We start from the raw sequence: 21,797 nt of genomic DNA, 5'->3' as shown, positions 1-21,797 counted from the left end.
ATTGCATCGACATGAATGGAACTGGAGGGGATTATGCCAAGTGAAATAAGTCAGCAGAGAAAGACAATTACCATATGGTTTCACTCATATGTGGAACATAAGGAATAGAGCAGAGGACCACAGAGGAAGGGAAGGAAATCTGAAGGGGGAGAAATCAGAGGGGGAGACGAACCATGAGAGACTATGGACTCCGGGAAACAAACTGAGGGTTTCAGAGAGGAGGGGGTTGGGGGGAGGGGGTAACAGGGTCATGCGTATTGAGGAGGGCAAGTGTTGTGATGAGCATTGGGTGTTATATGTAACTAATGAATCACTGAATTCCTAAAAAAAAAAAATTTGACTCTGCATTAGGTAACAATATCTAACAATTAGCTAAGAATAGCTGACATTTATTGAATGCTTATTCCAATGCAGTCAGTACCAAGAACCATGCATGGATTATTTAATTTCAAACTCCTGACCATTCTGTCAAGCGGGTTCTACAATTATTTTCATTTAACAGATGAGGTAACTGAGGCTTAGAGAAGAATGCTAACTTGCCTGAGGTCATGCAATCTGTGAGTAGGACCCAACTCTAGAACCTGAGCTCTTAATCAGAAATCCTATTAACTCCCCATTCAAGTATTTGGATAGCAAGTTTTACCGAAACAGATGCCGGTTCATTATACGGGTCTTTCTTTTAACCCTTCGGAAGATTTTCAATTTGATGCATCTTTTTCCAGGTTGTTTTCAGGCTCTGGGTCAACATTTTGGAAATCACATCCTCCTATGGATGTTGCCATTTACATTTCTCTTATCCCTTCGCAGAAGTTTGCTGCTAGAATCCAGCATGTGGTCTGTCTCATGTTAGTGATTTATGTCATCTCCAAAATAATTTTATGCCTAACAACATCACCTATATTGTTTGACAGCAGGAGTCAATCCGTGAGAAAAATGGACCCATTCACTGCAACTCCAATTGAAACATAGATAAAAGAATAAATATTTGCCAAATATAAAGAGTCAAACTCAATAGGGAAAGGAACATTCTGTTCCAAATTCTGTAGGGACCTCAAACAATGTAGGAAGGGAAGAAAAAAATAAAATCTAATTGAGTATTTGACTTCATTACGTTAATACATCTTCAGTGTATTCATCTAATCAGACAATTACAAGTGACAAGATATAATAGTACCGAATTCCCTCCACATGAATAAAAAGCAATTTTGGATTATCTTGCTTTATTGACTTCTCGTCACAAAGAGTTCAGTTTCTTTCTCTTGCATGTAGCTGGGGAAAATTGTAATTGGTTTAACTGGTTTTGATTGACCAACTGCTTTAACAGGACCATAAATATAGACGTCAGGACAGCAAACACTAAATGTTTATTTCTGTGATCCTTCTCGAGATATTGACAGTCTGACCCATGAACCCGCCAGCAGGTAATCTCATAGATCATTTTCTCTACAGGAGATTCTTGCAGTTGGGCAGATTTGTCAATATCCCTTGCAGAGGGTTTTGATCAAGGACTGCTTTGTAATTGTCTGGAAGATACATTAAACACCTCGCTTTTTCCAGTGTTCTAAAGACAGAACAGTCACTTCAAGTGTAAATTGCTCACACTAAGATTTCTCTATCTGGCTATTTTAAAAAGCATGTTTCAGATCCTTGCTGCTTAGAAAATTTACAGTGATATAAATATGACTTTCTCATGCATTTCTCTGAAGCTCTTCCCTTGCTCATCAAATCAGAATGTTTAAAAAAAAAAATCCCTAGTTGACAAGTCTTTTTAAATTTAAAGAATACAACTGCTTGTCTATCTAGCCAGCCAACTCTTGCCTTAGAAATGTCTTTAGTAGTTCATATGTTTCTGTTTTTACTGACACAGCTATACATTAACTGGTGTCTACTGCGCATGCAAACAGATACTTGGGAAAAAACACCTGGACGATTCACACCCTTGACTCTCTTTCTTTTATCAAATACATTTAGCAAAGGATGGGGAAATTTTAATGGGAGGTGTGGGGAACCTCAAACAACAAACTCTTAAATACAGAGAACAAACTGGTGGTTGCCAGAGAGGAGGAGGGTGTGAGGATGGGTGAAATAGATAAAGGGGATTAAGAGGTTCAGATTTCCACTTAAACAATAAATAAGTCACAGAGATGAAAAGGACCGCATAGGGAATATAGTCAATAATATTTTAATAACGTATGGTGGCAGATGTGACTACACTTACTGTGATGAGCACTGAGTATAGGATTGTTGAATCAATATGTTGTACGCCTGAAACTAACATAATATTGTGTGTTAATTATACTTCAATTAAAAAATTGGTATGAGATAGTTGAAAGGGAAAGAAGGGAGCTAGGAAGTAGAGGCAAAGACAAAAAGGTAGGACACTGAAGGCAGATGAGATGTAGAAGGTCAGTGACATCATCCTCCCCTTTGACCACAATATCTGTTCGATTCCTTCTCTTCACAAGAATTCTTTTCAGTATTCCTGTCTGATGTCGCTGTTGCCAAAATCTCTTTCTGTCAGATAGGCAGGAAAACGAAGTGGAGAACATCTGTTCTGATTTGTTTTTCCCCGAACGTGAATTAGCAGAAGAGGGGAATGATAGGACACTTCAAAATTACCAAGGTTGTGAAATTTCAAATGCGTTTGTAGGGACTATCATTGGGATGTTGGGAGGGGGGAGTTACAGCTTTCATGTAAGAAAAAGTCTATAAATTATATTCCTAGCCTTATTGAGATGCCAGTCAACCTGGGCTAGGTTGTCATCGTCATAAGTAAGAAGTAGGTCTAGTGTGTGATGAGGTAAGCACTGTAGAGGGAAGGATTAGGAAATCAATTTTAACTTCAGCATAAGCAGCCAGTTGCATTGGGAAATACTAAACTCTGCTACCTGAGACGAGATCTGTGATTTTACTGTCCAGATGATAGCTGTTTTCTTTCTAGCTAAGTTTTTGTTCAGAACGTTAGAATTTACTGAGAGTCTTGATATAGCATTAAGCTCCGGGGTGCTCGGGTTATAGTAGCCTTAAAATAAGGTCAGTTTTAGTATTTTGGCCGAGAAAGCTATTCTAGATTATCAGGAAGAGCCTCTTTTGAACAAAGCCTACTTTTATAAAATTCAGTTAAAATAAGATTCCCATTGTAAAGAAACCCAGAGCATGCAGAACAAATGGATGGAAACAAAACTAAAGATTTAACAGGAGAGGGATGTGGGAGTTAGAGGACTCCTGACCACCCTTTTAGACTTTGTCTACTGACATTTAAAAATTGCAAATTAACGGGAAAAAATGAGACAAAGTCAGTTCCCCTATATATTTTATCCTCTTGCTCTAGGAACTGATAAAACAACTCTTCAACACACAGGTGGAAGTGTGAATCTGAGAGCTAATGAATACTGGAAATGTTCCCAAAAATTCAGTTTGAGAACAAGTTGTCATGAATTAATTTTATCTCAGCACCCTGTTCAAATGGATTATAAAATAGACTTACATTTCAAGCTTCCTATGGGCAATCTTACCTGGTCTTTGGGGCCCAGGCTGAAATGGGGGTTGTGATATTCACTATGGTTAGTGGCAGGCAATACATTTCACATTACAGTGTCCATATGCCACTCCTCCTCAGCCCACCCAGCCCTGGTGTGAATGCCGGAGAGAGCTGTGACAAAATCCCTAAGCATGGGCTAGCTGCACAGTGACCAAAAGCGTCTCGCATACTCCCTCTCCTATTCCTTCCACAGAGGGACAGGTCTGTGTAGTGGGTTTTACAAAGAGGCAAATCTGGGCTCAAGGCTCAGCTCTTCCGCTTACCTACCATGTGACTTTGGGCGAATTTGAGCCTTAGTTTCCTCATCTGTAAAATGGGGCTAATAATAGATGTACCTTGCAAAGCTGTGAGGAGAGAATGATATAAAGGGATGTGCCTAGTACCCCGCATATATTAAGTTCTCCATAAAAATTAGCTGCTGCTATCATGCCACGACCTGCTACCAGGTAGACTGTGATGATTTATTGCATTTTCTTTTCAACTAAGTAACCATCTCAAATACTTACCATTAACGAAGCGTCCAAGTATACAATATAGTAGTTGAAGAACAATATTACACATCTACACTGGTATTTTCAACGCTCTTACGCTTATTACCCTCTCTGACTCCTGCAACATCTTTGTGAAACAAAGTGGTTGTTCTTATCCACATTCTGCAGATGAGTAGACTGTGGTTCAGAGGGGTGAAGGACCTTGACCTGTCATGTTTTTTGTGGTAGACCCTGCTTAAGTTCCCAGGTATTTTTACTCTCCTGAAGAATAAATAAGAGAAATGTTGTTATCTCTCTCCAACCTTGTGGTAGCCTTTTGCTCAACCAGGTGTTCTGGTCAGATGTTTGTACGTTACTCAGGTCTGTGTCAATCCTACCCTGGACTCAGTTAGCTTAGGAAGTTTCTGGAACCACACTTCTATCTGCCTTCCAGATGTGGCCCAGAAAATAAGCCCTCATATTTTTCAGTGTAGTTTTCATTAGAAGGTCAGTTGGAAGAAACAGTATGATAGAAGTTTATCTGAAGAACAATGTTCCATTCCTCTATGGTCTAGATATTATTATTAGATCAAATGAAATCAGCAAAGAGAGAGATTCATAAAGACACGCTTCTTGGCTGTTTGTGAAATGATTTTATTGAATGTCCTTCAGGCATTATTGTCCTCAGTTTGTTTAATTCATGTTATAATAAAAATAATCCTAGGGAACAAGTATGTGGCTATAAAATCAATATGAGAATATTGCCTATTGAATTCATTCCACCATGTTTGAGAGGCTACATTTTACCAGGGGTTAGGATCTAAGGATGCAGTGGTGAACAGTAAGGCACAGTCCCTACTATCAGAGACATATACAGGCGAAAGCTACAGAGGGTGATATATGTGTCGTAGTGAGTGAAAGCACCCTAAAAGGGCCACTTGAAAGTTTTGGAATCCCCCAAACTACCCTTAGGTCTGACACACATTGCAAGTTTAGGATCTCCAAGACCACCTCAAGTTCAGTAATTTACTGGAAGGAGTCAGGAACTCACTGAAAGTGGTTATACAGCTGGTCCTTGAACTACACAGGTTTGAACTGTGTGGGCCCTCTTCTATGCAGATTTTTTTTTCAATAAATACAGTACTGTAAATTTTTTCCTTATGATTTTCTTAATAACATTTTCTTTTTTCTAGCTGACCTTATTGTAAGAACACAGTATGTAATACATATAATGTACAAAATAGCGTGTTAATTGACTATGTTATTGGTAAGACTTCTGATCAATAGCAGGCTATTAGTAGTTGAGTTTTGGAGAGTCCAAACTTATATGCAAATTTTCAACTGCAAAGGAGGTCAGCACCCCTAACCCTCATGTTGTGCATGGGTTAACTGTACTCATAATTATGGCTTATTATGACAAATGATAAACATCAAAATCGGCCAAGGTAATTGGTACATAGGGCAGAGCACAGCAGGTTCCAAAAGTGAAGCTTCCAGTTGGCCTCTCCCAGTGAAGTCATGGGCAGTGTGAACATCTACCAGCAGTGATGTGTAACAATATGTACATACAGAGCATTGGTGTTCTGAGAGATGATCACCTGAGCCTTGGTGTCTGGCGTTTCTACTGGGGCTCAATTATGTAGATACGGTTGACCATCCATGACTGATTTTCACTTCCAGCCTCTCTAGGAGTGAAGCTGATTCCCTGTGGCCCAGAGCCTGTGCACTGTTACTGTGTGCTGTTGGGTGTGGCCCAAGTCCTCCAAATAAACGAAGACACTTATCAGACAGGACATTCCAAGGGTTTAGAGATTACCTCCAGGGAGCCAATGGTGAAGACTAGGTTTGGGCAAGGTAGGTCTGCACTCTTCAATTCCCATACCAGTTTACAGTGACAGAGGAAATATCTTGGAGGGAAGAATGTGTACATGAAGAGCTAGCCAGGGCCTTCTAGTCAAAGGAAACAGCATAAATAAGGGGTCTGAAACAGGAGGAAGATGAGATGATTTGCGGTGCCTCAGGATGTTTTAGCAGCTGGTGTGAGGGAACGAATGGGCAGAGATGAGCCTGGAGAAGACAGCTGGGAATATACCTTAGGATGCCTCAGAAGCAGTGGTATGTTGGAGTCAGCCTTGACAGAGTCAACTGCTAACTATTCTAGAAATTTGCAAGGTATTGTTTAACACAGTTTTCATTAAAAATCCAATTATATAAATTTATGATTAAACTATACTTTAATAAGATAATACTTAAGACATATAGCTTGCTAATTACTTTACTACATTTTGCTATAATCTATGTTCTTGAGTTTATTTATGTCTGTTGTATCTGTCCAATTCTATACAGTAGTGTTGTCAACCTTAAAAGTAAAACAGCCAGTCATTTTACCAGCAAAATGGGTTTATTTGGGAATGGCCCAGGAATCCTAATTTGGGACAAACAAGCTATGGCAAACTGTAGTCAAGTCTGGAGATCAAAGGAGAGGAATGTCACTTTATAGAGAAAAGGAGGAAGTTGGGAGGGGCGACTCTGAAGGAAAGGGAGAGTTCAGGGTGGTGATGGTTTCTCTTTGGCTGAGTTGCGGTGTTTCTTATCAGCTGAGCTTATCAGGCCAGAAGAAATTCTTCCTTCCTCCTGCCAGAGCAGTAGTTGCTTCCTGTTGGGAATGCAATTCCTGTTGGGATCTGCAATCAACAACGAGTGGAGTGGTTGAGTGGTCGGGCATGGACCCTCCCTCTTCTCTTCTTCCAAGTCCCATTTTTTTTTTTTTAAAGTAGGCTCCATGCCTAGTGCAGAGCCCATTGTGGGGGTTGAACTCACGACCCTGAGATCAAGACCTGAGCTGAAATCAAGAGCCAGACACTTGACTGAGCCATCCAGGTGCCCCCCAAGTCCCATTTTAAGTGACATTCCCTTTGTTCAGCGTCACAACGTACTACTGTACATCACAATCTATTTTCAGTGACATCACTCTGGTAGCTTGAAATTGGCCATGGTAGCACTATTCACACCACAGTGACAGGCAAGTGCTACAAGTCAGTGTCTTTGCCTCCTTCTAAGAGCTGGTTGTTAAATAGTTACAAGTACTGCACTTCCCAGAACAATATTTTCACAAGGACAAAATGACATTGAGTTGGGAAGTGATACAATAACCTTTGTTCATTGGGAAAATCATTTTAATTTTTGAGTGGAGGACAGATTTCCTAGACTAGCTGGAAGCTGTGACTTGGTCTTCCTTCATGAAGTCTCATGGGTAAAATCTGTCTCTAGTCCCTGTCCCAGAATTTTTGGCTTTTCATCTCATGCATGCTGTAGATCTCACAGCTGATTATGTTTTCTTCCCATTGGGAAGTCTGAAACCAAATTTGTGATCTACCTCTAACAGTTTTTGCTGTTTCTTTTTTAATGCCCTTACCCCAACTTCCTTTTATTGTGTCATCTTTATTTTTCTCTCTGATACAATATTGTTTTTAAACAATTTTTTCCCCAACTGTATTCTAACAAAAGGCTGGCAATAATTAAATAGACAAAGATTTAAGAGGCAGCCTACGGCCTTCAAGGCTCATATTTATTAAAAAAATTAATAAGAACCCATACCTTTCTGTTGTTGGTGGTGACTTTCTTCCACTGGTCTTAGCTTGGGCTTGAGGTTTCTTTAGATAATCAAGGAAGAGGCAGGATACTTATCTTCTCTATTAAATTTGAAAGGGCTTCAGGAAAAAGTGAATCTCACCAAACACTCTTGAAGGAAGAGAGACTAGTGGGGGCTAAATATATGAGATGGTGTTTAGGACATTGCCATGACCTGGTTCCTGGCCTGTGGATAATTACTCCACTGTGGGACAGGATGTGTAATAGACATAATAGTCCAGCTCATCCATGGATGCCCTTGTGTCCTGATAGGAGTCTGTCAACCTTGAGAGTTTCATGAAGGAGGGATTTTTTGAGTTTATGACACATGTCCTAGGGGTCACCCTGGGGAGGAAATCCTTTGCCCTATATCCTTCCATGATCATATTCTACATTTGTTTTATGTGTATTCTTTCATTCAGTCTAATAATCACAACCATTCTGTAAGTGGATATTTTTGCCCTTGAGTTAGAGAAGGAGGAAGTAAGGATTTGGAGTGGTTAAAGAACTTGTCCAAGAGTGGCAGAGACAGGATTTGGGTTCGGACCGCCTGCCTCCAGCACACCTTTGTTCCCCTTCTCAGTATACCCTCTGCACGAATTCGTTTTCAGCTTTGACCCACTCAGAAGGGGAAGGAGGGAGGGAGAGAGCCATGATTGCCCAAGAAGCCAAGAGGACCAGATGCTTCAAAGCAATGTATTTGAAATACTAACAAATGTTAGGTGAATTGTATTTTGCAGAAACCTTAATAACTTCCTCTATCTTCATTATTGTTTTGTTTCTGACCAACAAAAATAATTATGTTAATAATTAAGATAGTGGTAACAGCTAGCATTTACTGAGTGTTTATGCCAGGGCTTTTCTTGAATTGTTAACTAACCCTTACCCCCACCCTATGACTCTGACGTAGGTAGTGCTATTACCCCCATATTAAGTTGAAGAAATTGACAGAGAGCAAGTTAAGGAACTTGTACAAGGCTGTACAGTTTATAAGTACTAAAGCTGAGAGACACCAAATTCTTAGAGCTGTCTTGCAAAATCTATTATGTGTCAAGGCACTGGATGAACTATGGATTTAAAAGCCACAGAAAGTAAAATGTGTTCTTCTTCACAATTGTATTCTGAGGAATATTCTATATATACATAACATCTGCCATCTACAGGGCATTCACATAGAAATTACACTATTCAATCTTACTGTTCTTGAGAAAATAATTCCAGGGTTAGAATTGTTGGATTTCAGAAAGAGGCTGGTGCCCCTCTCACTCCAACCCCAAAGAGGAATTGAAGTGTTAAACACAGTGTCAGAAATGATCTGTGTGTGTGTGTGTGTGTGTGTGTGTGTGTGTGTTGGTAAGGAGCAGAGGTGGGAAGAGAGCCAGAGAAAGAAGAGACTGTTAGAGAGGGTAGGGGCCCAGATTAGATGGATGCTTTCAGTTTGCAATACAGGACTCATGGAACGGACTCGATCTTTTATCTTAATTCCGGAACTGGTATAAAGAGTTGCACTTGTATCCGGTAAATCAGGCATTTCTATAAAACTTAATTTCTTTCTGTGCTCCCCACTCTCAACTATAATTAGAATAAGCACAGACAAAAAAAGAAATGGCTGGTCACATGCCTGACATATATATGTTTATTGAGTTTCTAAACTAATTGTGGGCAACTGAAACATTTCATCTGTCCTCTTGATGCTGTCTGGGTAGCCCACATTCAAGCAATGAGCTTAGAGCTGGTATCTGGAAAAGCAGGGGCTCTGAGCCTGCTTCATGTGTGGCCCAAAAGATAAAGCCACCGATTCCCTCTGATTTTTCCTGAACAATGACCCTTAACATAGTTATTCTACTTGTTGGCATACTGTTTTTGATATATCATACCTTTTTAGATAAAGAATAGTGGTACTTCGGTTCTGTGCTATAATGGATAATGCAGGGTTTTATTTGGGGTTTATTTTAAATAAAGAGATTTGCCATCCTGGGGTGTGACTGTGGGGATTAAAAGCAAAAGTGATATTGTTCGAAACTCAAGCTTCCCTGATATTATGATATCTGTTTGCTATGGTCCTGAAATATAGAACACTTTCTCTATTGTAGTATACTTTGTGGACAGGTGACTTAAGAAAAAAACCAAAAAAAAACCCCAAACTAAACCCCAAAACTACCCTCTCCACAGGTATTGTGCAATAGGAGGAACTCAGCTCACTCCATTTATAAATCTAATTGTCTGCTCTCAGAGCTAGGAGAATATGCTGTCTTGCACTTTCTGAACCTAATACCAGCTGCTTTACCAAGGCTTTCATCAGTATCACCTGGACTTTGGCCACAACCTTCTCACTACTCTGGGCCCTTTTTATGTTTCCCATCTCTTTTCCAAATTTCCCTATCCAGTACCCTCTCTGTGATCTCTTTAAAATGCAAATTTGACCTTATCTGTGCCTCCACAAAGCCCTTTAATTACTTGGTGGCCTGAAATATAAAGTCTCACCTTCTTAGCCTAACACAGAAGACCTTGCATGATGTGACCTTTGCCCCTTCTGGAGTTTTTCTCCAGTAGTCTGTGGTCTAATTATTACAGGGAAACCCACTCATTTTATATATATATATATATATATATATATATATATATATATATATATATATATATATATATATATATATATAAATTACATATGTGTAATGTAATTTTTGCAACAATCTTATGAGGTTGGGGTCATAATTCTCACTTTATAAATGGGGATTGGCGATCCTGGACTTCAGAGGGAGTAAATTGTCCTAGTGACAACACTGGGACTCAAAACTTACCCATATGACAAATTTTTAATCACTTTCTTACACTGCCTAATGGTTTTGTCATTGAAACTTCAAAATTTACCTAACAAAACCAGTGTAAGAAAACTACCCCTTACTCTTCACTTCCACCATATTTTGGTTGGTTCTTATGCAAAACTATGAGTATCCTTCAGAGCCCTGGAACCTGGTCTCAGTAAGGGTCTGGAACCTGGAAAGGAAGCACCGGAAGTCAGGGAGGGCTTGTGTCAGTGTCTCACTCCTGCTTTCTCCTCCATTCCTCTTTCCCTGCAGAGTGACTTTCTCATGTGTCAGAAGATAGCTTGCTCACAGGCCTGGAGATAACCTGTATTAGAATTTTAATTGTGGGGGTGCCTGGGTGACTCAGTCATTAAGGGTCTGCCTTCGGCTCAGGGCGTGATCCCAGAGTCCTGGGATCGAGCCCCACATCGGGGTCCTTGCCCTGCTGGGAGCCTGCTTCTTCCTCTCCCACTCCCCCGGCGTGTGTTCCCTCTCTCGCTGGCTGTTTGTCTGTCAAATGACTAAATAAAATCTTTTAAAAAAATTTAAAAAAAGAATTTTAATTGTGACACAGCTCACCAGGAGATGAGATCTGATTGGCTCCTCTTGGATCAGGTGACTGCAATATTGAATCAAGTGTGAGTCATAAACATGGCTGCAGAGGCGCCATCTTTCTGAGTGACCTAAAAAATGACCCCCCAAAAGTTAAGCATTTAAAATGTTCTCTATTAGTTAATAAAACATAATCATAGAATTTGGTTTATTTCAGAGTTCCAGTTTTTGGTGTTTATTCCAAAAACATTTGGTGGGGGTAAGGACTATTTCAAGTTACTTACATACAGCTATACATTCAAGGCAATGTTATTAATGATAAACATAGGAAATAGCTTTCCTGCCGATGCCTAAACAGCCCCTACCCACTGAAGGAGCAGTGTGGTTGTCTCTCTCTCACATCTGGTGTGGGGTTTTAGGGAGTCGAGGTGGCCACTGAGATTTTGTATGTTGAAGCTTCCGTCCTTTTCCCCAAATATGCTCTTGAATAACTTTTCTAACTCCTTGTGGATGTTATATACTTTGATTAGAATGGAAGTAGAGCCTTTCTTGAAAACAAGTTTAAAGGAGACTAAATCTTGCATGAAGTCACCGTACCCAAAGGGAGTGAGCGGGACACTTGACCGGAGGCCAAGGGCCCGGTGACAGACTTGGCCACATCACAGCTGTGCCAAGATGCAGGACCCACACTGCGGACATGCTCTGCGATTGTGCCAAAGCCTATGGGAGGTCTTAGGCAACAGCCAGACACTGTGAAGGCCCTTTGCTCCTGGTCTTGGAATAGTTCAGTGACAGTGGAAGCTTGATGGCAGCTCTGGCCTTTTCTGGGCAGTCCGGGCGAAGTTCTTAATGACTCCACTCCTGAGCTAAGTGTGAGGGGTGCCATCCAGCATGAGTGCACAATCCTATGTGATACCCAAAACTCAAACACACAATGTTTACTTCTATATCAAAAGCAAGTTATTTCATTTTTTGGAGTCTCAGTTTCTTCATCTGTAATGTGGGGAGAATGATACCTTCCTCACGAGGTTAAGTATTAAGTGAGAAAAAAATACAGTGTATATTGCATTGCAATGCATACAGCAAGCATTTAATAAATGGTAAAGATGCAGCTATTTATTTGTGTTCTACCTTGTTTTATAAATAACACGAATGATTTGTAAAGCCTCAGAAAAAGATGCTTATCACTACTTCTGTGATTGGCACCTTAGCTCTCTGTTTATTGGGAAAAATAGTCTACTTCAACAACAACACAGTCATTCTTCACTTATTTTTTCTTATATGTAAACACAGTGTGCTGCCATCAGGAGGCTGGGCTGGCAAGAGAGGGGCTGGGTTCCACTTTCATGTCTATCATTAAACCCAGCAGCTGTGCAGGTTCTGAAAAAGGGTGTGACTTCTCTGGGCCTGTGCGTCCTCGTCAGACGTCTGGCCCACATCACAGGCTTGCTATAACCAGTAGAAATAATAGCTGGGGGAAGGCTTTGGAAAAAAAAGAAAGTTTTTAAGTCTTATAAACTCAATTTGTGCTTACAGGATCCACAGCAGAAACGTCCCTACTGAGGAATTCACTACAGGCCGTCCGTAAGTAGAGACCACTCTGGGAGGAGTGCAGAAGGAAAAGCACTGATTTGTGCTGGAAACCTAGTGGTCTTCTGTGGGAGAAATCTATACATTTAATTACCCTTATTGCCATTAATTTAATTCTTGCAGCAATGAGAATGGATACAGTTTCATTGAGGACCTCGAATGTAATTCTATAAATGCAAATAGAGCTTGTTGCCTGAATTGGCACATTTTCAGAAATAACTATTCCTAGACTGAAGTTTCTTCTGTACATTAGCCACTCATTCTCCCCTCATCCTCAAGGGGGAGCATTTCCTCATGGAGACTCAGGGCCACCACACTGGTGGAGCCCCTAGCAGAAGACAGGAGGGGCTCATAGCTCTCACCCTGCATTGGCTTTTTTTTTCTCATTCCTCTTGGAAAATATGAAGTCAGGCTGGGCTGCTTTCTCTTCACGAGACACGTATTGTTATCTCTATCCTCATCCTTACAAATAACAGTAGTCATAAATAATGACTCCCCAAACCTTGGGTGAAATATGGTCACCTCTCTTATTTTTCAACCAAATCCTATCTGAGTTCTCTGTCAGAATAGTAGGAAGTTTGGCTTTTTTTTTTTTTTTTTTTTTGAAGTCGCCATCTCTTCACATTTCCAAGAGCCACAAATTAGATTCTAGGAGCAGGAAGAATGTGAAGGTTATTCAGATTTTTACATGCAGGAGGGGACATTCTGATCATTACCTATCGCTGCCTTATGGAGTTTCTGTTGACAGTTGTTCCTGAGTAGTCTGGGTGATTCTGGAAACTGATGAACCAGGTCTTGGCTCCTTTGAGAGAGTTGAACCTATTTCCTCAATGCCTAATTTTTCAAGAGTGCTCCTCGCTTCACTTAGGTTCCCACAGTCATGGTTCTTGGTTCTTAACAGTTTTATTCTGTCCAGAGTTATCTCTCAAGCCTCCAGGTAGCTGGGCCGTTGCACCCATTTGAATCCTAGTCTCCTTTCCCTCGTAGGAGTCAGACAGATTGTAGTTTTCAACAGTCACAACACAGAAAGATCTTGTTACACTGCCTTTTTAGCTGTGAGGCTAGCACCCTCCTCTTCTAAGGGTGGCTATGCTGATGCCCTCTGCAAAAATGAATAGGCCGAGGAAGCCCCCTTCCCTAACATTATCGCTACCTTCTCGCTCTTCTAATGGCAAGGACCCCAAGAGTGCCCAGAGGAGTTCTGTCCCTCTACACTGGGGAAGGGAACTACTACTAATGCCTCAAAGTGATGTGCCCTTCTAAAGACCACCTAGATAGTTGATGGTTCTGCTTTTAGGGAGCAGAGAAGAGAAAAAGCAGAAATGTAATATCATCGGGCATTTTAGCACCTAACAATAAAAGCAAATTTATTGAGCACGTGTTCTTTGTCGGCACCATGCTAAGACTTTATAGGTATTCTATTTGTTAAGCTAGTGAGGACAGAGCCAGAACCCAGCCTCAGAGCTGGCTGATCCCTAGGTTCGGCTGCTGCTTCCTGCTCTGGGTAGATGCAGCCCCATGGCTCCCAGCTGTGTGAGCAGAGGGCAGGCTCCCCAAAGCCCCTCTGCAAACACCTTTGTGTGCTGTCCAGACTGCACAACCCCCGTATCCCTGCCCAAACCCACACTTTAACCTGACAAAGAGCATGGTTTTTAAGCACGAGAGCTCAGGGTCGGGACGACCTGGCTATGACTACAGGCTGCCTCACAACTGATCCTGGGACCTTTGACAAGCTACTTTATTTCATTTGATCTTCGTTTCTCCATCAGTTCAATGGGAAAATACCTACCTCATGAGGTTTTTTGTGAGGCTAAATCATTTTTTAAAAAAGATTTTATTTATTTATTTGAGAGAGAAAGAGAGGGTGAGCAAGCACAGTGGGTGGTGTGTTTGAGGGAGAAGCAGGCCCTCCCCTGAGCAGGGAGCCTGACGTGGGTCTGGATCCCAGGACCCTGGGATCGTGACCTGAGCCGAAGGCAGATGCTTAACCAACTGAGCCACCCAGGTGCCCCGAGGCTAAATGATTTTTATTCATATAGAGTGCTCAGACTTAGCACATAGTAGATACTTAATGAATAGGTTCTGAAAAATTATCATTTTAACCCTGCACCATCAGCGAAGGACTAGCAGGAAAGGGATGGGATACAGAGGACAATTTCATGGAACAAGGCTTTTAGGTTTGGCATTGTTGGTGGCCTTAGAAGAGAAGGGTAAGGAGTGGAGGGTCCAGGAGGGTCACACATGGTTCCCCAGGGAGGTGAATTGGTAAGCGTCCAGGGCAGAGTCCGTGTTCAGGAATAATAGATGTACGTGTATCCAAGGTAGCATGTTTCTCTAAGGTGCATGTTCTTTCGACACCTGAAGCACAATGGCAGGTGATGAGCAAAGAACAAAGGGAGCCCCATTGTCTAGAAGTCTCATCCACTAGTACCTTCCATCACCACCGAACTAGGTGCTGTCCTGGGCCAACAGGTCACTGCTTCCACTAAAAATCCTTAAACTTTGACTCTTTGAGGCAGCAGTCAGTGACAATGACGGCTCCTAAGACAATGAGAGCACACAAATATCTGCATAGTACTGAGCTCCGTGATGAAAATACAGTTGACAATTTTTTGTGAACCAATGGCTTCTGAAGCATGAAAGAACATTTTCAGAAATACATAGATGCTGTAATCCTATCTCATGACTCAGGAATTTGCAGAAGAGTCTAGTGTGTGATGTTCTTGTTTTAGCCAAGAGTACTTGTTCTCTGAGATTATCCATGAAGGAGAGGACTATCGTATCCATGGAATATCTTGGTTCATTTTCCTGTTTTAAAAATTATGCATCAACTAGTAATCATGGCTAAGGACTAGAGGATAGAAGAGAAGGGATGACAGTGGGAGGAACTGAGAAATCATGCGTCAATATGGAAAAGTTAGATGGTCTTCTTTCTTAAGAAAAGCATCCTAGTAAAGTCCACTGCCACCTCATTTCTCCTGACTGAATATCCAGAAACTTTTATTGTCACCACTAATAATATATGTCTTTAGGGTCTTGCAGATGTCAAAGAAAACTGTGAGGATTTCAATATAGATTATGCAAAAATAAATAGGATTTGAGGCGTTCAGGAAGTTGGGGTCATTATCAGCTTCCTGGATGATAGAAAGGCACCAGGTGAATCAAGACACTGACAAAGTGATGGTTATCCTTGGCAGGCTACTCAAGAGGAAAAGATGAGAGAAAGATAATCTCAAGTGCTGACCTCATTGCACCAAGGTTTCTGGCTAGGAAAGTCAAATTCAGAGTAACCCTCATGTCTCCAGTGTGCTGGAAAAAGAGAAACATACCTTGTCTCTAACATACCATGTGCTTTTCATTTCATACGGGCTTTATATGTGGTTTGAAACTTTCATTGCTGGTAACATGAGCTATATTGCCAAGTGGTCCCTGTACATTTGGTGTGGAGCAACAGAAATAGTGTTGGACCAGGAGACAGAAGACCTGGGTCCTTGTCCTGCCCCTGTTTATTAGCTGTGTGACCTGGCATAAGTTGCTTAATATCTCTGATCTCTTTATTTATTTATTTTTTCTCTTTTCAAATTTATATTTAAATTCTAGTTAGTGAACATACACTGCAATATTGGTTTCAGGAGTAGAATTCAGTGATTCATCACTTACATACAACACCCAGTGCTTATCATAACAAGTACCCTCCATCACACCCACCACCATCTAGCCCACGAACGAGGAAACTAGTACCTGACCTCCGGCCTTACAAAGTGGTTGTGAGAATAAAATTAGGTAATGTGAATTAAATTAGGTAAATTAGGTAATGTGAATTAAAACAAAATTTGGACAAAAATGATGCAAGCAGTTAACATATTAGGGAATTATTGCAGATAAAATTGACCATGGGCTCTTCTTGTAACTCCATTTGGGGCATGCTGCCAAATTTCACAAAACCAATCTATTCTCAAGCACCATTTTCTAATTGCATATTGACCTATTGACTCTTTGCAATCTGCATTTGACCTCTTCTGTTTTCTAAAATTGTTTTCTTCAAAGTCACTTGTGACTTCCTAATCACTAAATTTCATGTTTATTTTTCATCAGTTTTCATCCTCAATCCCTTGGAAGCTATGGGTGCTGCTTATCATCTACTTGAAATTTCCTTTTACTTGGGTGACTCTGAGCTCTTCAAGTTTCCCTCTGATGTGTCTGGCTTCTCCACTGATTTCTCTTTTTTATACTTGTTAGGACTAGGCATCCACCGAGCTTTTGCCCTCATTCCCCTTCTCTCCTTCCATGGTGATTCTATTCATCACGAGTCTTCTTCAGATTTTCCCATGAAAACCTTAGAACCGTTATGTTCATTCAACTTTGGCATCAACATTCCTTCCATCTCTTTCCCCCATCACCTTTTTTCTGACTTGCAAACTTGATAACGACTTATTATTTTATGAGTCACACATGTGAGGAACTTAATTTATTTTGGGTTTATGCCCCTCCCCAACCAGTGATCAATCTTGCCAACTGTCCTCCAAAATGTTCTTATTGCCATCCTCAAATCTAGACTTTCATCACGTCCTCCCAGGATTCCCTTAAAAACATCAAACCTATGGGGTAATCCTTTTAGAAGCAGAAGTCCAATCATTTCTGATTATTCTCTTATTCACAAGGATCCTCTGACTCTCCCATACATGGGACCATAGCATAGTGGGGCTGGAAGTCAGGGATGTATTCCTGACTTCCACACATGTTCTATATTTCAACCAAACTAACAATTCTTTGATCCCAAAACATCCAATATTTATCACATTAATGAATAAGTGAGTGAATGAATATATACTCAATCTTCATTTCTTGTTTCTGGCCCTATTTCTTTCCGTTCATTTTTTCAAGTCAACTACCTGCAGTCACTTCCATCTCTCAAAACTCTACTGACTCTTTGAGACTCTATAAATACTTCCTCCTCCTTGAAGCTTTCCCTGATCACATCAACGAGCATAATCACTCTCCCTCTGAGATTAGAGAATTCACTGATGATCATATGGTACTTATTATAGTCCCTTGTATTCCTAAGTGATACTTCTTTTCCCCTTAGATTTAGTGCATACCGGAAGGTGAGACCGTGCCTCCTTCATCCTTGTAACCCACACTGCCTAGCATACTGCCTTGTATGTAGTGGAATTAAAATGAATGATATTGCTTGAAGAAGCTCTCATTTTGGTTGATTTATTTTTTTTTCTTTTTTAAAGATTTTATTTATTTATTTGACAGAGAGAGAGAGAGCCAGCGAGAGAGGGAACACAAGCAGGGGGAGTGGGAGAGGAAGAAGCAGGCTCATAGCGGAGGAGCCTGATGTGGGGCTCGATCCCAGAACTCTGGGATCATGCCCTGAGCTGAAGGCAGACGCTTAACAACTGTGCCACCCAGGCACCCCTCATTTTGGTTGATTTAAAACTAGCTCTCAAACTATTAGCTTAAAAACACAGGAGCATCGTTACTGCTCTCCTAGGTCAGACTATTATCTGTCAGTATTCAATTGCTGTCCTTGAGGCTCTATTACTTGATTGAGGCTTACTCTGTACCAGACACGATGGCACATATTTGCCAAGGGTCATATATAACCCTCATAGAAACTTTTAAAGTAGGTATAATGTTATCATCACTTTATAGATGTGGAAAGCGGAGCTCAGAGAGGTTAAATAAAATGCAAAGATCACATAGCTAGCAAATGGCAGAGTTGAGACTTGAGCTACTAAGGATGTGGTCTTAGCCTTGATTATATAATAAATCTTACGGCCAGAGATTTTGCTTGGTACATCCTAGTTTTCTTCCCTAACCCACATTGACTTATTTATCCATGTTCTTAATTTAGCTTCTTAAAAATTAATTTCTATTTTTAACTTGTGCTAACTCTTGTGTGCATGAGTTGAGTCTTGTCCTAATCTCCTTTGGCTTGGATGTAACCCTTGGGAAAGTACTGCTATGTCTTAATGTACTCAGCTGTTAACTGAAGGGAATAAAGTCATAGATGTTTCTAGTGGCAGCTGTCTGCGAACCCCTGCCATGTTTAAAAACAAACTTAGAAAAGTAGGCTCCTGGGGCCAAAGAACCATGTGTAATTTATTGTTAAGATGGAAAATACTTCAGGAAGCCTAAGAGGAAAAAGAAATCCTTTCACCTACTTCCTGCAGGAGCTCCGAACAGCCAGCTATATATTTTTCCACTTAGAGTGGTAGGTTTTCCCTTCTGAAATTCACAGAGGACTTTGTGGGGACTATGAAATGATGCAGAATCTCACTCAAGTAACTTTCAAGATTGTAGTGCTTGTCTTCCACAAAGCTGATGTGCAATGACCTCTAGCAATGACATGTTTTTTTTCAAAATAAAGCAGTCAAATCAATCAAGCATTTATTGAGTAGACACTATGTGCCTATCTCAGTTTACATTGTGGCAATCTTTGGGTTCCCTAGAATCAGGATATCAAATACACGGCAAGTGCTCAGTAAATATGTGTTAAAATGAAATTATTATAGCCTTGATACTGAAGTGTTCTCTCTGAAATAGCCTTTATTTTTTCACATAAAAAATGAGAGAAGTAGACTAGGTGATCCGAAAGTCCCTTTCAAGTTTTAAACAATACAGTAACAACAACAACAACAACAAAAAATATGCTTTCAAAAATTATTCTATACTCTGGTGCCTTACTCAGGGGGGCATATAGAATGCATAATTCTATGAATTGGATATATATCATGCAAGACATTACTTAGCCTTGAGGATGATCCAATGTAGTAAATAAGGCTATATACAGGTTCTAGTCAAGAATATTTATGTTAAATAACCAGTAAGAATATACAATGAAAAAATGTATCATTTACCATAGTAAAAAACTCAAGAAAAAATTTATATAAGCTGTGTAGAATCTGTATGGAGAAAACTATAAAGCTTTACTGTGGGATATAAACAGGGCCAACAAATGGATACATCTAATATGTCCTTAGATAAGAAGTCTCAATTTAGTTAAATAAATGGATAAGTTGAGCCCCATTTAGACTCTTTTTGGGAACATGATTAAAGTTAAAAGTGACTTGTAAGAATGATATGTATGAGAATACACCAGCACTTTTGAAAAGAAGAATAATGACGTTTTTCTTCCCCAGCCAACATCATATTTTATTATGAAGCTATAAAAATCAGAAGTTTGGTATTGGTATCAGAAAGAACAGATAGATCAATAGAATAGAAAGGATATCCTAAAAAACATATAGTCTTGTAATAATTTAGTATATAATTTCAAATCAGCAGGTCTGTTAGTCTAGACGAGGTCAAGTAACGAATTATTGTCAAATCTCACTAGACTAATACAACCTAAGTTTATATCATGCCCATTCTGTAGTCCAGTGCAGGTCACAGGATAAGGAGGTTTCAGAAAGAAGGCTGACAGAGTCTCCACTATCTTGTAGGTGATATATACGGCCTTCATGATTACAAAGCAAGATCGCTAGTGGAGACCTCATACCTGATCTTAAATGTTTTGCCTAGAAGTAACAAATTTACAGAGCTCATGACCTGCCTGATTGCAAGAGGGTTGAGAAATATGAGTAAGTCTTGGATATTTTGTGGGAAATAAATGTCTCTGCCACAATGGAGAATATATGGATTTTTTTTTAATGGTGTATGAGCAAACTGATTCAGTATTTTGATTAACTGATTAACATTTTCAGATAAACTAAAGCCAAGATAATCTCTTGCCAGCCAAAATACATTATAGGAAATGGTAAAATAAGTTTTTCAGGCTGAAAGGACATGACAGCAGATGAAACTTGAATCTTCAGGAAGGAATAAAGAACATCAAAAATGTAAACATGTGGGTAAAAAATACATTTTTCTCTTAATCTCTTTGAAAGAAACTGATGGTTTTAAAGTATTAACACTGCATTGTGGGGTTTATAACACATGTAAGTGTAACATATATGATAATAGGCAAAGGAAGGCGATTGAAAGGAATTATACTTTGCTAGTTGGTTATATTTTATGTGAAGTGATACAATATTAACTATGAATAGACTATGATATATTAAAGATGCATTTCATGATCCAAGAGTAACCACAAAAAAGACATATAGCTAGAGGACAGTAGAAAAATTTTAAAAAGAATATTAAAATCAATTTTTTAAAAAGATTTTATTTATTTATTTTTAAAGATTTTATGTATTTATTTGTCAGAGAAAGAGAGATAGTGCACAAGCATGGGGAGCAGCAGAGGGAGAGGGAGAAGAAGGCTCCCTGCTGAGCAAGGAGCCCGATGCAGGACTCGATACCAGGACCCTGGGATCATGACATGAGCCAAACGCAGACACTTAGCCAACTGCACCATCCAGGCATCCCAAGATTTTATTTATTTATTTGAGAGAGAGAGAGAGCACACAAGCGGGATGGGGGGAGGGGCAGAAGGAGAAGGAGAAGCAGACTTTCTGCTGAGCAGGGAGCCTGTTCCCTGGGCTCAATTCCCCGGACTTTGAGATTATGACCTGAGCTGAAGGCAGATGCTTAACTGAGTGAGCCACGCAGGCACCCCTAAAATCAATTTAATTAACCAATAAGAAGGCATACAGTTAGCAACAGAGCATGATCCATAACAAAGACATGTGTTAAGGAGTAAACAAAGACCAAAATGGTAGACTTAACACCCAATCATATCAACGATTACATTAAATATAAGTGCCACATAAGAGACAGAGATGATCAAACTGGGTAAAAAAAAAAAAAAAAAAAAAAAGCAAAGCCCAACTCTATGCTATTGACAAGAGATACATATTAAATACAAAAGTGCAGAGAGTTTGAACTTAAAAGGATGGAAAAAGATATACTTTGCAACAATAAACAAGAAAATTGGTGTGACTATGTTGATATTGACAAAATAGGCTTGAAGATAAGGAATATCATGAGATAAAGAAGGACATTGTTCAATTAATAAACTGGTCAATTCATTGGGAAGACATAGTAGTCCTAAATGTGTATACACCAAGTAATAGAGATTAAAAATACATGAAGCAAAAGCAACCACAGCTGAAGGGAGAAGAAAGACCTATACAAATTATAGGTGGAGAATTTAAAATACTTCTCTCAGTAAGTTATATAATGAAAAAGAAATCAACAGGGATATAGATAATTTGTACAATATTATGCAACTGCATATTAAATGTTCTTGTTAAG

At 39.9% G+C, this 21,797-nt stretch overlaps 1 long non-coding RNA gene across 1 annotated transcript in view; it reads left to right on the top strand.

Moving 5' to 3' along the window:
* LOC148109820 (uncharacterized) overlaps window positions 1-21,797 on the top strand; it is a 247,058-nt gene that overhangs the window by 60,091 nt on the left and 165,170 nt on the right. The window contains exon 2 of the long non-coding RNA XR_015724669.1: window positions 12,537-12,584. This is a non-coding gene — a long non-coding RNA (uncharacterized LOC148109820). The remainder of the gene's footprint in view (window positions 1-12,536; window positions 12,585-21,797) is intronic.

This window comes from Ursus americanus, chromosome 6 (genome assembly GCF_024610735.1).
Source record: "Ursus americanus isolate L20-20 chromosome 6, mUrsAme1.1.p, whole genome shotgun sequence".
Classification (NCBI taxonomy): Eukaryota; Metazoa; Chordata; class Mammalia; order Carnivora; family Ursidae; genus Ursus; species Ursus americanus.
The sequence above is the reverse complement of the archived record's forward strand: the minus strand, read 5'-3'. Positions and strand labels throughout refer to the sequence as shown.